The following is a 13804-nucleotide window of genomic DNA, read 5'->3' on the forward strand; positions in this document are numbered from 1 at the left end:
TAGGACAGTAGGGTTGAGTACATAGGCCCTATACATAAAAACAATATTATTGTGACCCCATGTCATGGAGCTCTGAGAAGCAGGATCTAAGGTGGTTTCTAGAAAACCCACGCAATGGAGATCTCTCAGTGTCACTCAGGAGCCACCAAAGAGGTACTGGTTAAGGTAACTACTGAAGAGTACATAAATGAGGGGGCACCTGGATTTGAACCAGGGACCTCTTGATCTGCAGTCAAATGCTCTACCCCTGAGCTATACCCCCTGCTCTTATGTATGTGTAATAAGCATCTTATACCTGGATTGCCACACCCTGGATTCCCCACCTGCAGATGTGTGTTTGTTAGTGCTTTGCCATCATACACTTCCTTCCTGCCAGGCCACGCCACTTCCTGTCTACATAATTGCAGGTATAACCAGTACCCATCCTCCCTAGAAACTGGATGGAAGTAAGGAATAAAAATCTTGGATATCTGCAGCTAAAACCTTCTTCACACTCAATTTGAGAAGCCAGACCATAAGAGCTGCCTGCTCAACAGACCCTGGGTGGGGTCTGGGATGCACAAGAGCAAAAATTTTTGGTTTCTTCCTGAGAACCCCTAACTTGATCCTCTGAGAAGGGGGACCTAGGGATCTTGTGTGCAACACATTTTGTTCAATATCATTCTCCAGTATTTCCCCTTTCCATCATATTCTTCTTTCTCCTGGTTCCTCTCCTCTATTCTGTTGATCTCCTTTCAATTTTCAGAAGATATCTCTAGCTTTATTTTTCTTTTTTCTCTATTCCTATCACATATAAGAGAAAATATACAATCTCTGATGCAGAGATATTTTTCTGATGCAGGCATATTTTTCTTAATAAATGAGATTAGTTCATTTGCAAGCTGTGAGGGTTTTTTATTTCTTCTATATATAGTATTTCATTTAATATTTTCTATAGTGTCAACTTAGTGGTCATGAGTTCTTGTAGTTTCTGCTTATCTTGGAAGGTTTTAATTTCTTCTTGATTCTAAAGGATACCTTTGTTGGCTCTAGCAATCTTGGTGGACAGTCATTTTTTTTTAGTACCTGCAACACATCATTCCAAGCCCTTCTGGGTTTTATAGTTGGTATCAAGAAATAAAAAATAATTCTGATGGGCTTGTCTCTAAGTGTAACCTGACATTTTTCTCTTGAGGATTTTAAGATTCTATCTTTGTTCTACAGGTTAGTCATATTTATTATCATTTGTCATGCAGAGATTAATTTCTGATCTTATCTATTTGAGGTTCTGAATGCCTCCTGTACCTGAAAATCCATATCAGTCTCATGGGTTGGTTATGACTATTTTCCTTTCTAATATGGTTTGAATGATCAAGGCTGTCCACTTTGTATTCTGGCTCTGAGATTCTACCCTATTACAGAGACTTCCAATAAATACTTTATTAGATTTATAGTTTTCATTTCCAACATCAGTTTGGTTTTTCAGGATCTCTATTTGTTGTCAAACTTTTCATTTTTATCCTGTACTGAATACCTTAATTCATTCAGTTGCTTCTGTGTGTTCCCTTGGAATTCATTTATCATTTTTAACATTCTTTTGAATTTTGCATCCCCGATTTAATCCACTTTGATATCCTTGAATTCAGTTGTTGGTGAATTATGAACATTTGGAGGCAATAAGTTACCTTGTTATTTCAGGGTTTTTTTGTATTCCTGTGTTGGGTTTTATGATCTGTTGAGAAGGATTTTTCTTCCACTCTTATGTGTGGGCTTTTCAATGGCACAACCTTCTCTTGCCATAGTGTTCTGGGATATCGGGCTGATGTGAATTTTCTACTAAATTTCCAAATGGATTTTGTAATATAGTTTCCCTGCTATTTATCTGGTGATGATTAGCATATTTTGATAGAATGTGTATTGTGTCAGAGCTTGAGGATTATACTTTCTCTGTATATCTCAAAAGAAATATGTTGTTCTTATAGGTATGCCAGTCTGTGTTGTATAAGGCAGTGTATGTGGGATCCACCATCTGTGATTGCTCCTTTTCACTTAATAACTTTGTTCATGCTAAAGAGAAATGGGAGTGATCTAGATTGACACACATCATAGTGGTGGTGTCCACAGCCTTTGAGTTAATTCTCTTTGTTTTTGCTTTTGGAATAGAGTCTATGAAAGGGACCTGAGGAGCCCCATATTCAATCCTACTTGGGTCTGGACATTGGTTTGTGGATTTTGTCTCTTTTATTCCTTGAAGTTCTTTGGTTAATTTTTGTGTGCAGCAAGATGAGCTGTCTCTTGTCTGGCTTTAGTTCAGGAGCAGAATCTCTACACTGTGAACTTGTAGTGTCACCATAGATTCCTGGAACCTCACAGAACAGAGGGAAACAAATAATAGCAACAACACAAGCAAATAATACACAGCATTAAACAACAGCCCAGGGCCACTCTGACACGTACCACACAAATGATCACAGAACCAGGGATGTTGGGTCTGTAAATGTCAATAGCAAAAACAGGAAGTAGCCACGAACTGGATCTGTCATTAAAGTAAATTGCAAGTGTGAACTACTCCATTCATAGTATTAAGAATGGTGGGTCAGGAGTTAAATACACCAATTAGCTCGACAATAAGGCAAAAATACAGCTTTGAAGACAAAATGAAATGTGATAGGAAGGCACGGAATGTTTAGAATGTTCAAAATGTGAACAGAGAAAGCAGAAGAGATCTAGCAAGTGATGGCTGTAAAGGAGTAGAAAATAAATAAAAGAGAAAATCCAATAAGGAGAGAGAAAGAGATAACAAGATGATTTGCCTTTAGAAAAGAGAAAAAAAACACTAAAGTAAAATAAACCAACAAAACAACCCTAACTTTCAAACCGCAAAATAGAAAAGAAAAAAAAACTATAAAGAGGGTAAATTGGGAAAAATGAATCAAATATGTCTGAGTGTGTATATCCCCATGAATCCTCCACAGGAAGAGGAGGAGGAGGACCAGGAGGAGGAGGACAAGGAGGAGGAGGATGAGGAGGGAGGAATGAATGAGAATGAATGAGAGATGTGGCAAAAAAGATTCGTTTTCCCCACATTTTTATTGGTTCATTACAGGTATAATGACAAGATTTGTTGTTACATATTTGTTTTTTTTATTTTTTTTATTTTATTTATTTGTTTTTATACCTTTATTTCACATATTTATTTTTATGTGATGGTAAGGATTGAACCCAGCGTCTCGCACGTGCAAGGCAAGCGCTCTACCACTGACCCACAACCCCAGCCCTTCTTGTTACATATTTTTACATGCACCGATACTACAATATAATTGGGCCAATATCACTCCACAGCACCTTTCTCCCTCCCTGCTTCCCACTCTTTGGTGGTGAGAGAGGCCTCAATCAAGCTGTCAACTTCCCCATTCTTCCCCATGGGCCTATCCCACAACTTCTAGAAACCTCCCTGCCCAGCTCCCTGCACTTGTGACCTCCTGACTGTGGGGACGTCAGTGTGGAGACTGCTGTTTGAGCAGCTGCCTCACCCTCTCCTGCCCTCTGAGTCCATCTCCTCCTCCCCCTCCTCCCCCATGCACAGTGCTCTTCCTAGGGATTGCCCTGCACCTTCACTCTCTGCCCTTCTGTCTTCTCGGCTTCTAGCCCTGGTCTTTGAATGGTGTCCCCTTCCCAGAGACACCAGGACTCCCTTTTGGCCTCAAACCAGCAGCCCAGCTCAGCTGGTAGGGGAGGACCTGACACAGGACAGGTCATTTAAGTGCCCAGTTCAGGCCTGCAGGATGCACTGAAGTGGACTGGCCTCTCCTCTCAGTGGATCTTTCCCCTAGAGGCTCCACCATGAGACCAAAGACCATGGGGGACCAAGGATGCAGAGTAGGAGCGGCCATCTCAAGGGGCACAGCATATGGAGTTGGAGAGCTACGGGGGGTCAGGGAGGCTGAAGCTAAAATCATCAGGATAGTGACACAATGTTTTCTGCTCTGGCCAGGAAGATACTTGAGCACTATGAAGTAAACTTCCCATGTAAAGAGGTGATGTCTTTGAGTCTCCCAAGTTGCCTCACAGGACTTCAGAACACAGTGAAGACCAGTGGGGAGCTGCCCTGCATTTGTGCCACTGAGTCTGAGTCTCAGGCACCTGGTGGGCCAGAAGTGACAGAGGGACAAAGGGAGGAAGGGGCCTTGACTTTGGCTTCTGAGGCTGCAAGCAGAACCCTTTCTCACAAGGCTCACACCACTGGGGACCCTCAAAACATGCCAAGGGGGTGCACAGGCTGGGGACAAAATGAGAAGAAAAAGAAACCAATGCAAGAGAATTGCCCACCAAGGAAAGAGGCAGACCCAAGAGCACTGAAGGGCTGGGGCACGGAGGTCACCTCAGGGGCAGGAGAAAGCCAGGGAGTGGAACAAAGTGACCCAGTCGGTCTCTCCTTGTGGGAAGATTCAGCATTGGGGACCTGGAGAAGGAAAGCACACTGTTTTCTAAACCATGTCCAGTGAGCAAAGGAAGTGCGCACAGGGGGCCTGTGCCTGCGAATCCCCTCCTGTGCTCCTCAGACGGGGCCTTGCGCTCAACACCCCGCCTGGCCTCAGGAGCCTGTTTCAGTGCCCAGCTTTCCTGCAGGAGGGCCAGGCCTCCCTATGGCCTCCAGCACCCCCGGCAGGGCTCTGCCTCCACAGCTGGTCTCCTTCTCCTCACCCACAGCTCCTCCAACCTGCCACAACTCCCCACAGTGGTCCCCCTCCACCACCTGGCCACTGTCTGTGCCTGCAGCCCCTCCTCCGACCCTCACTCAGGGGCTAAAAGCACCTGCTGCATATCGCAAGTTGTCCCTCCATAGTGAACCTTACAGAGCACCTAGGGCTACTGAGTCAGCACCTCAAGATGTCATAGAACAAAGAGTTTGATCTGGTTCATCATTTTCCTCCTTGGTCCTCTCCTGAGAGGAACAGAAATACTGAATGCATCTCAGGGATTAAAAGTCTGACAAAGTAGGGGGCACCTGGATTTGAACCAGGGACCTCTTGATCTGCAGTCAAATGCTCTACCCCTGAGCTATACCCCCACTTATGTGCAACCTCTAATTAGCACCTTTTCAGCATGGCGCCACATCCAGGCTACCTATATATTTATCATCTACTGTTTTCTCTGCTAACTCTCTGGAGGTTGAGAACCAAGTCCTAAGGTGCCATCATTCAAACTGTAAACTACATAAACCTTTTTTTCTTAATATGTATTATCCAGTCTCAGGTACTTTGTTTTAGCAACAAAAATGAACCAATACTAGAACTAACAAGATAGTTGGCAAGACCACTCAATAGAAAATCAGCCTAGAGCAATGAATATCATTCCTCACATATCAACAGTAATCAACTAAATAAGGAATTAATGGAAAAATTCTATTCATAATGTTGTAGGGACAAATGAGGCAAGGCACCGAAGATAGCAGGAAACAGTTTTATTTGGCTGCAGCCAGGTTTAGAGGGTACAGCTTTGCTGTAATCAATCAATCCCCTGAACCCCGAGTTCAGGGAGTTTCAGAGTTTTATAACCAGCATGTAAGGGGAGGGGCTCAAAAGTTCACAGTCTGCAAAAGTTCACATAAAAGCAGCTTTTACTGGATTCCACCTCTTGGGTCCCCTCCGGGAGAAGTCTTTTCTGCTGTCCTTTAATAAACTTCTAATTTCTACTCTGACCTTGCCTCGGCGTGCTTCTTTGGTGTTATTCTTCAACATTGGGGAAGCAAGGACTCGTCACCGGTCAACAGCGGTAACATATTGGAGGTCCCAGACCGAGATTCTTCTGCACCGAGGTAAGCCGTCTCCACGCACCCCATGTCTGTTTGAGGTGCATCTTTCTCTCTCTTTCTTTCTGGAGGGTAAGGTGGGCACCCGATGGCTACTTAAATGCAATTAGTGCAGCCACCACTCTTCAAGACTCGGGTGAGAGGTTTCCCGGCCTAGGCAGCTCTCAATCACCTGTTCAATACAGAGCAGTCATGTTGGGTTCTGCCAAAGCCACTTCCAACTTTTCTGTCTGGGCCTGGAGAGCAATTGGCGTGAGTACACAGTGTCCCGAATCCTGATCTGCCTTGGATGCATGGAGGTGGAGGAAGGAGTTTGGAACAACTGCAGAATTCCGGTCAGGGCTACACTCAGACGTATTCCTAAGGTTCCTTTCTCTTGAGCCCCCTCCCGTCAGCCCTCAGGGGTATCTAGGGTGATCCGTAGATGAATGGCACTGAGGGAAAGCCCCAATCACATTTGCCTCCATATGGGCTACGCAACACTCCCAACCTTGCATCCATTCCTCCTGGATGCTCCCCTCCTTCATAGGTCAGAAATGTTAGCAATTCAGGTTGTAGGACTGAGAGAAAGGCATGGGATAATTAGTAAAATCTGCCCTGGTTCCCTAAGGTGCATAGGTAACTTTCACTATTCTGTTTTACCGCCCCAATGTTTAAAATGTGCTGTGTTCTTTAAGCTGCTAGCGAGGCATTTTTAGAATCAACTCCTCCGGTAATCTCTGATAGAAAGCGCTACCTTACAACCGGTAGATTTCCCTTACCCTTAGGTGGCTCCTTTAGTCTACAGAGCAAAGGCAACAAAAGAGTGCATGATTCTCTTTTGCAGTGGGTTTTAGTGGCCGGGAGGATAAGCAGTAATGCCCTTAAGTCTGAATCCTCCAAGGGTCTCTGGCACAGGGCAAACTGAGACCCTAGCACTTTGCTAAAGGGGATGAGAAACACCCTTGGCAAAGCAAGGTGAGAGGTTTTCTGGACCGTTTAGGAAGCTCAAGCTTAGGGAGACGTCCCTGATGATAACAGTTTTCTCCAGCGCAGCGCGGGCGCCTGAGTCCTGTTTTCTTCTCACGCAGATGGGAACTTCTCTCTCTCCAATACGCCAGGTGCACCACTAGCCTGCGTATTGAAAAATTGGGATAGATTTGACCCTCAGACGCTCAAGAAAAAGAGCCTCATTTTCTTGGCCTGGCCTCAAAACAAACTCTCTGATGGAGAAACCTGGCCACCAGAGGGAAATATCAATTTTAATACAATTTTACAGTTTGATAAAATTTACAAAAAAAGGAAATGGTGTGAGGTGCTGTATGTTCAGATTTTCTTTGCTCTAAGGGAAAATCCTAAATTATGCCAACAGTGTAAAGTAGACTTACCTATGATGTCTGCCATGAAGAGAAAAAATCTTGGGGACTCACTGAGGAAAAGAATCAGGAGGACCCACAAAATCTCCATCTGCTGGCCTCTCTGCATCTGCCCCAACAGGCAAACCAATTATATTACCTCTCCAGGAAATGCCAGGAGAATTTGGGCTGATCAAAGTACATATCCCCTTCCCCCTTCAAGACCTAAGGCAGATAAAAACTGACTCTACTGGAAAGTTAGGAGATATGCCAGATTGCCTGGGACTGGATCTATCCAAAGGACTAATCCTGTTAGTAAAAGGAGAGACTGAGGGACTCCCAGCAGCTGCCAAAGCCATTTTCGCTTTGGGGAAATTCCTCATTCCTTCCCTGCACTGTAAGGATTACTCCACCTCTGTCTACTTAAAAAGAAGAAGAAGAAGAAGAAGAAGAAGAAGAAGAAGAAGAAGAAGAAGAAGAAGAAGAAGAAGAAGAAGAAAAAGGAGGGACACTGAATGCAGTAAAGTCATCACACTGAGACCCTTGATTTTACACCTATAGTTGCCCCTATGTGAGAACATCTGGTCCACTCGTGGGGAAATCTATGGTGCCACTGATGTAAAAGTAATTAAATGGGAGCTAAAAACCTGGAGAGATTTTTTTCTTATCTGGTCTGTTTTAAAGGTTATTATAGATTGTTTCTTGGGAATGATCTTGGCTGAATGTGTATCTAAAAGATGATTTTTTATTGTAACAATCTGGTATCTAAATGAGTTTGAAGCATTGCATAATCTTGCAGTTAAAAGTTGGGGTTAGGTAATTGTTTAGTTTGTGATTTCAGATAATTCATGCCAGAGAACTTAAATACTTAGGATAGAAAATTAAAAGAACTCTACTTCCAAGTTGGCAAGTAACTCCCAATCATTTAGTTTTATTTTTTTTCATCAATTTTGAACTGGGTAGCCTGAGAAGATTTCACTAGGTGTACTAGTGCATTAACTTGGGCAAGGATAGTAAATTATGATTTGGTATCTGTTCCCCTCAGTGTGTAAGATTTAGAAAAGAAAAGTGTTGAATTGGAACACTGGTCTGGCTTATAAAATGACATTAAATAGCAACAGTGTTGAAAATTTTTAAAGCTTAATTTTGGATATACATGGTAGTATGTGGTTCTCTTTTAAAATTTTTTTTCAGGTGATTTAATGTAACTTAATACTACTTTAGGAACTTCAGAACAAAGGAAGTGGCTTAATAATCCTGAAGGGATCTCTTCTGATGGTAGCTTTATATTATTAAGATCCTATTTTCAGTTTTGTGTGAGCAAGTTTTCTAGTGTAGGAAGATGTAAAAGTATGAAATTTTGTGAATTGTATCTTAAACTTGTATCATAATTTTCAACATCCAAACCTGAAAATTGTGACTTATGGTTAAAATGCCTTAGGCATGAGGCTTCTCCTCAGAATTCCAGTTTTTCTTGCTCTTCCCAGACTCCAGGCAGGATTTAAGTTGAAATGCAAATAGAAGAAGCCTGGAGCTCAGTAGGAGACAGATCTGAGGCCCAAGGAAAAAAAGAAAAAGAGTAAAAGTGTCTTTTTACCTGAAATCAAACTAGATTAAACCAAAAAGTAAATTGTATGGCATTTATTAATTACTGGTGGTCAATTTTTTTTCTAGGACTTTTTCTTCTTCTTAGATTCTGTATTTTTTTGAGCTCATGATTTTGATCCTACAGACAAGTTAATGTTTTTCTGATAAGTTCTATTTTTGATCAACTGTGGAGGTTTTTTTAAACATTGCAATGGAGATTTCACCTGAGAAAAAGCTACAAGGCCTTTACTATTGTTATGTGTTACACTTGTGTTACGTGTTGTATGTCGGTATGTCTGTATGTGTGTATGTCCGTATATCATGCAGTGATATGACAATTGACAGATGAGGAGCGCTCATGAAAATTTTTTTAAAAATGGATCCAAATATCTTTGATTCATGTGATTTAAATGATTCAATTTAAATTGGGTAAACAGATGAAAGTAAAGATGTCTTTAAGATTAAGCTTATAAGTTTTTCTAGGTGTTCAAAAATAAAACCTAATAAAATGTTGATGTATATGAAATAATCTGCTTAAATTCAAAAATTTACAAGTATTATTTCAAAATGTGAACAGAAGGAGGTTAACAGATGAAAAAAGAGAAACTAGAAGGTTCTAGGTATGGATTTAATAGAGGGAAAATGTGTTTCTGGATAAGAGTCTATGTGATTAAGTTAATAAGAGGGTTTAAGTAAGTGATATAAAGAAGTTCTGTGTAAGTTGGTTATATGTGTAAGTTTTTGAGCAAGTAATCTTAAAGAAATTAAACAGCTGGATAAACAAGTGCTGTTGTTTTAGAGAATTGTGCTATGTTATTTCTTTAAAAGCTAAACTTGGTTAATATAAAAACATCAATGTAATTGTAGTGCTATTAATGTGTTAATATCTTCCAGGTATACAAGTCTGTAAGGTAGAAGCTTTAGAAAGAGCATTATATCAAGCTGTGTTCTAAAGCTGTATGATAATTTTAGGCTTAAAAGAAAAACATGTTGGAGATTTATTTATATCATTTGTGTTCTATAACTGGACTTCTAATCAATAAGATATGTAAAGTTCTATGTTACTTTTTACACTGAGATACAATTTAAATATATTTTTAAGTTAATGAGAGCCTAATCTATGTAATGGTTTTATTGTAAAACACAAAAGTACTTTGCTACTTTTCTACAAAATGTTAAAAGCTTTCAGCTTTTCTTTAATTCATGTTTTAGGTGTGATATTATATTGTGTTAGCTAATATTCATGTGAACTTGAGCAACAATTTATGTAGGCTTTGTAAAATGATGCTTAAAAAAACAAAGATCAGCTTCAGAACTACAAAACTTAAGATTTATGAAGAACCCCGCCTTACCTGAGACAAGGCTCTGTGTCCCAACTCACTGCATGTGAAAGTGACTATGAAAGAAGTAGGCCAGATTTCAGTACATTTAAAGTTGTGTCCAAAAGTTGGTTTTTGTCAAGATTACTAGGATCTCAAACAGGGGATTATAATGTATAACTCCACCAAAATTCAAGGTAGCTATTACATGAACTAAATATGTTTTTACTCTTGATAATTTTATCTTGTAGTTTCTTATAAATGGTCTAAAGAATGCCTGTTAATGTTTTGCAGAGGTACTGACTTAAGAACACACAACATGGGTTAATTTAAGATAAGGAGTTATCTATCACCTACAGGATAGAGAGATAGACATTAAAGCTCAGTACTCTTAATATAAGGCTGTTGAAACTTATTTGCTGGATGTTTAAGATTAAGTTTAAAATTAAAGTTAAATTAAAAGGGCCAAGAAAACCAATATTTGGCTCTTGCCCTCTGAGTCAGTCTGAATCCAGGGAACAGGGGACATCTCCAAAGAGCTTTGCAACTCTGGGCCACATAACCTCCCGATCAGAGAGATTAATGAGACCGCTGGAGGACAGAAAGCCAATCAGTGCATTTGCTGTGAAGAGGAGGGTCATCAAAGAAGGGAGATATCCCTGATGCTTCCAAGGGAAGCCACATGGTCAAGCAAGGCCTGGACCCATCCTAGCGCAAATGGCACTAGCGGAACTGAGAAGCTGCTGTAAAGTTCCCCCAGGAATCCCAGGGAAACTCAGCTGACTGTTAACAATAGATAGAAACAAAAGTCAGTTTGACTTGCTTCATCTTAAACACTTAGCAAAGACAGTCAAAGCCAAAACATAGCTATTCCTGGGCATTTTAAATGATAATAATAGTTAAATGTAACTTCTAAGAATAAGTAAACTGGAGGCTGCAAAGGAGATTCTCAGACAGAAATGCCTGATAACTATCAAAAAGAACTGCCAGAGTAGTTTTTAGTTTAAAGCCTACAGCTATTTCTAACCTACACTGGTGGGCTTGGTGTTTACTTGTGTGGTTATCCAGCCCTAAGTAACAGAATTAAAGGTCTCTCTATTAGACACAGAGGTCATACTAATAAAAGGATTTTGCAAGATCAGATGACATTAAATTATTAAACTGTATCTTAAGGGAAGGACAACTGTAACCCTAAAAGCTCAATGTTGTGTTTACATCCGTGACAATTCTGGCAATGTGACAAATATCCTTAAAGATTGACATGCTCAGATAGAAGCCATGTCCTCAGCAACTGAGTCATGGAAACAATATCTTAGCTCCTGGTTCTCTGGTACTTCCTGGTGGAAAACATTGTTAGTCTCTGTCTTTGTCATCATACTCATTGGCATATTCCTGTGCTGTGGCATTTATTGCTACATCAATCTGGTTCCAGTACTAATGAATTCTTGTTTCTCCTATAGACCACCCATCACTCACTCAAATGGCCCTTCAGCCTATTACTTCTCAATCGGACTTCTATCATGGACCACTCGATAGACCCAATTTTTAAAGGGGGACTCCAAACTGCTTGCCCCACACCATCCCTTTTCAGCCTGAAGAAGCCAGAAGGATCTTTGCCCCCTTTCTTTACAGCAGTAAGGAGTTCCCCAAATTAGAGGGGGGAATGAAGCCAGATTTAAAGTTAGGTAGTCAGTGTAGTTAGGTAAATCGGGTCTAATATCGAGTGAAATCTAAAATGGAGGCCATGCTCATAATGATTCCGGGAAATGCAGGACAACTCATGGAATATTAATGAAGTCCTGGAAAGGACCTAGGCCAAAGTCCACCCCAAGGAAATATTAATGGAACCCAGGAAACAGCCCCCAACAGATTTGGAGATAGCCCATCCCAAGAAGTGATAATGAATTCCTTCCTGCCCAGATTACCTGTGTCCCACCCCTCAGGCCTTACAACCTACATTCCATCACCAAAACTATAAAAAGGGGAGACAACCGCACTTCCACGGATTCCACCTCTTGGGTCCCCTTCTTACTCCGGGAGAAGTCTTTTCTGCTGTCCTTTAATAAACTTCTAATTTCTACTCTGACCTTAAAAAAAAAAAAAAAAAAAAAAAAAACAGCTTTTACTTTCACTGTTCTGGGCAAGTTAACTCTTTAAGGACAACACCTGAGAAAGGGAGAGCTTCTTCTCCCCTTTCTTTCCTCCCCCTGCCAGCTGTTACCATGGGCCCATTTGTAACTTATCTTAAAAATGTAGACATCTCTGTGAAGCCCAGCTCAAGGCCAGAGGCCTGGTTTGCACATTTCTACAAAGTACTATACTGGATATGTTTGTGAAAACTAGTAAGGGGGCGTCCAGCGCCTGGAGTGCTGGTATCTTCTCGGCCAGTAGCCAAGTAAACAGGGTGACACGAAAATAAAAAGTTTATCTACAACGGACTCTTTTGCTGATAGTCCTAAAGTTAGCCATGATGAAGCAGGCTTTTCTGTGGAGAAAGGGGGTGCCACTTCAATAACAAAACCAAAAACCATATGATAACAAGAAATGAAGTAATACATGTATATTATTGTTCTTTATGAACAAAAATATATAATATTAATGAATTGCATAAAGGAAACCGGAACTAATGGAGATGATACCATATTCATGAAAGAGGATCTCAATATTATAAAAATGTTAATCTCCAATTTCATTATTTTTGTCCATGTAGTTTCAGCAAAGACTAAAATGGTTTTGCAAGTTTTAGCAGAACTTGAAGAAACAGTATAAAATCAAGAACAGAAGAAATTTAAGAACAGCCATGCACTTTCAGATATCAAAATGAATGGGTAGAACTTGTGCTACCAGCTGTGAGACTAATCAAGGGAAGATAACTAACCTAGTGAGCATAGGAAGAGACAGACGAGTGGGTGGGACAGCAGGTGTGGCCATGCATAGGGGGAGCCTGAGAGTGAAAGGGCGACTGTGTCTGCTCCACCTGGACCCACAGTCCAGCTGGTGCTTGAGTCCCAGCATAGCTCTGAAGAGCACCTACTTCCACTCTCAAGGTTTCCCTGGTGGGACGATGAATATGTGGGAGAATGACATCATGAAAGCAGAATTACAGTGGGTGCTGGGGCACATGCCTGTGATACTCCCTCCTTGGGAGGCTGAGGCAGGAAGATTGCAAGTTCAAGGACAGCCTGAGCAACTTAGTAAGACCCTGTCTCAAAATTTAAAAATAATGAAAAGATTCACCGCTGTAGCTCAGTGGTAGAGCTACATGAGCCTAGCATGTCCCAGGTCCTGGGATCAACCACAATTGGTGAAAAAATAAATAAACCTGGAATTACAGATTCATGGTGGAAGTACAAATTGTTCCACAAATGGTACTGAAATCACTTATTTTTCATATGAAAAATGAGAATCCTTACTCTACTAAAAGTCAGACTCTAGGTGATTTAAAGACCTAAATGTGAGCCCAGCTGACGAGGGAGATTGAGTAGTCTTAGAGATTCGGCATGATTTGAATTTTCCAAATCTCTCATAAATGCACACTGCCATCCCGAAGCCCCGCTCTGCCTTAATCACAGGCTGATTTCACTCCAGGAGATCTGGGGAGCTCCCAGCACCCCAGGTGTGGCATCATGGCAGCCACAGGATCCGCCCTTGCTCTGTTTTTATCTCTTTCCCTAATTCAGTGACAAGAGGTCAGAGAGTCTCCTGATACAGTCAGAGTCCAGCTTTTTTTTTTTCCTTTTGAATACTTTTATTGTTAAAAATAGTTTTTGTTC

General features: G+C 41.1%; 1 protein-coding gene and 2 non-coding genes across 3 annotated transcripts in view; 1 reads left to right on the plus strand and 2 right to left on the minus strand.

Annotated features, from left to right (window-relative positions):
• The window catches only part of Znf777 (zinc finger protein 777), a 217206-nt gene that overhangs the window by 20590 nt on the left and 182812 nt on the right, over nucleotides 1-13804 (plus strand). The gene's annotated exons all lie outside the window — the stretch shown is intronic.
• On the minus strand, nucleotides 191-262 carry Trnac-gca (transfer RNA cysteine (anticodon GCA)). Its single transcript has one exon. It is a non-coding gene; the product is annotated as a tRNA-Cys (tRNA).
• Nucleotides 4979-5050, minus strand: Trnac-gca (transfer RNA cysteine (anticodon GCA)). The gene has a single exon. It is a non-coding gene; the product is annotated as a tRNA-Cys (tRNA).

Source organism: Callospermophilus lateralis, chromosome 1 (assembly GCF_048772815.1).
Source record: "Callospermophilus lateralis isolate mCalLat2 chromosome 1, mCalLat2.hap1, whole genome shotgun sequence".
Taxonomy (NCBI): domain Eukaryota; kingdom Metazoa; phylum Chordata; class Mammalia; order Rodentia; family Sciuridae; genus Callospermophilus; species Callospermophilus lateralis.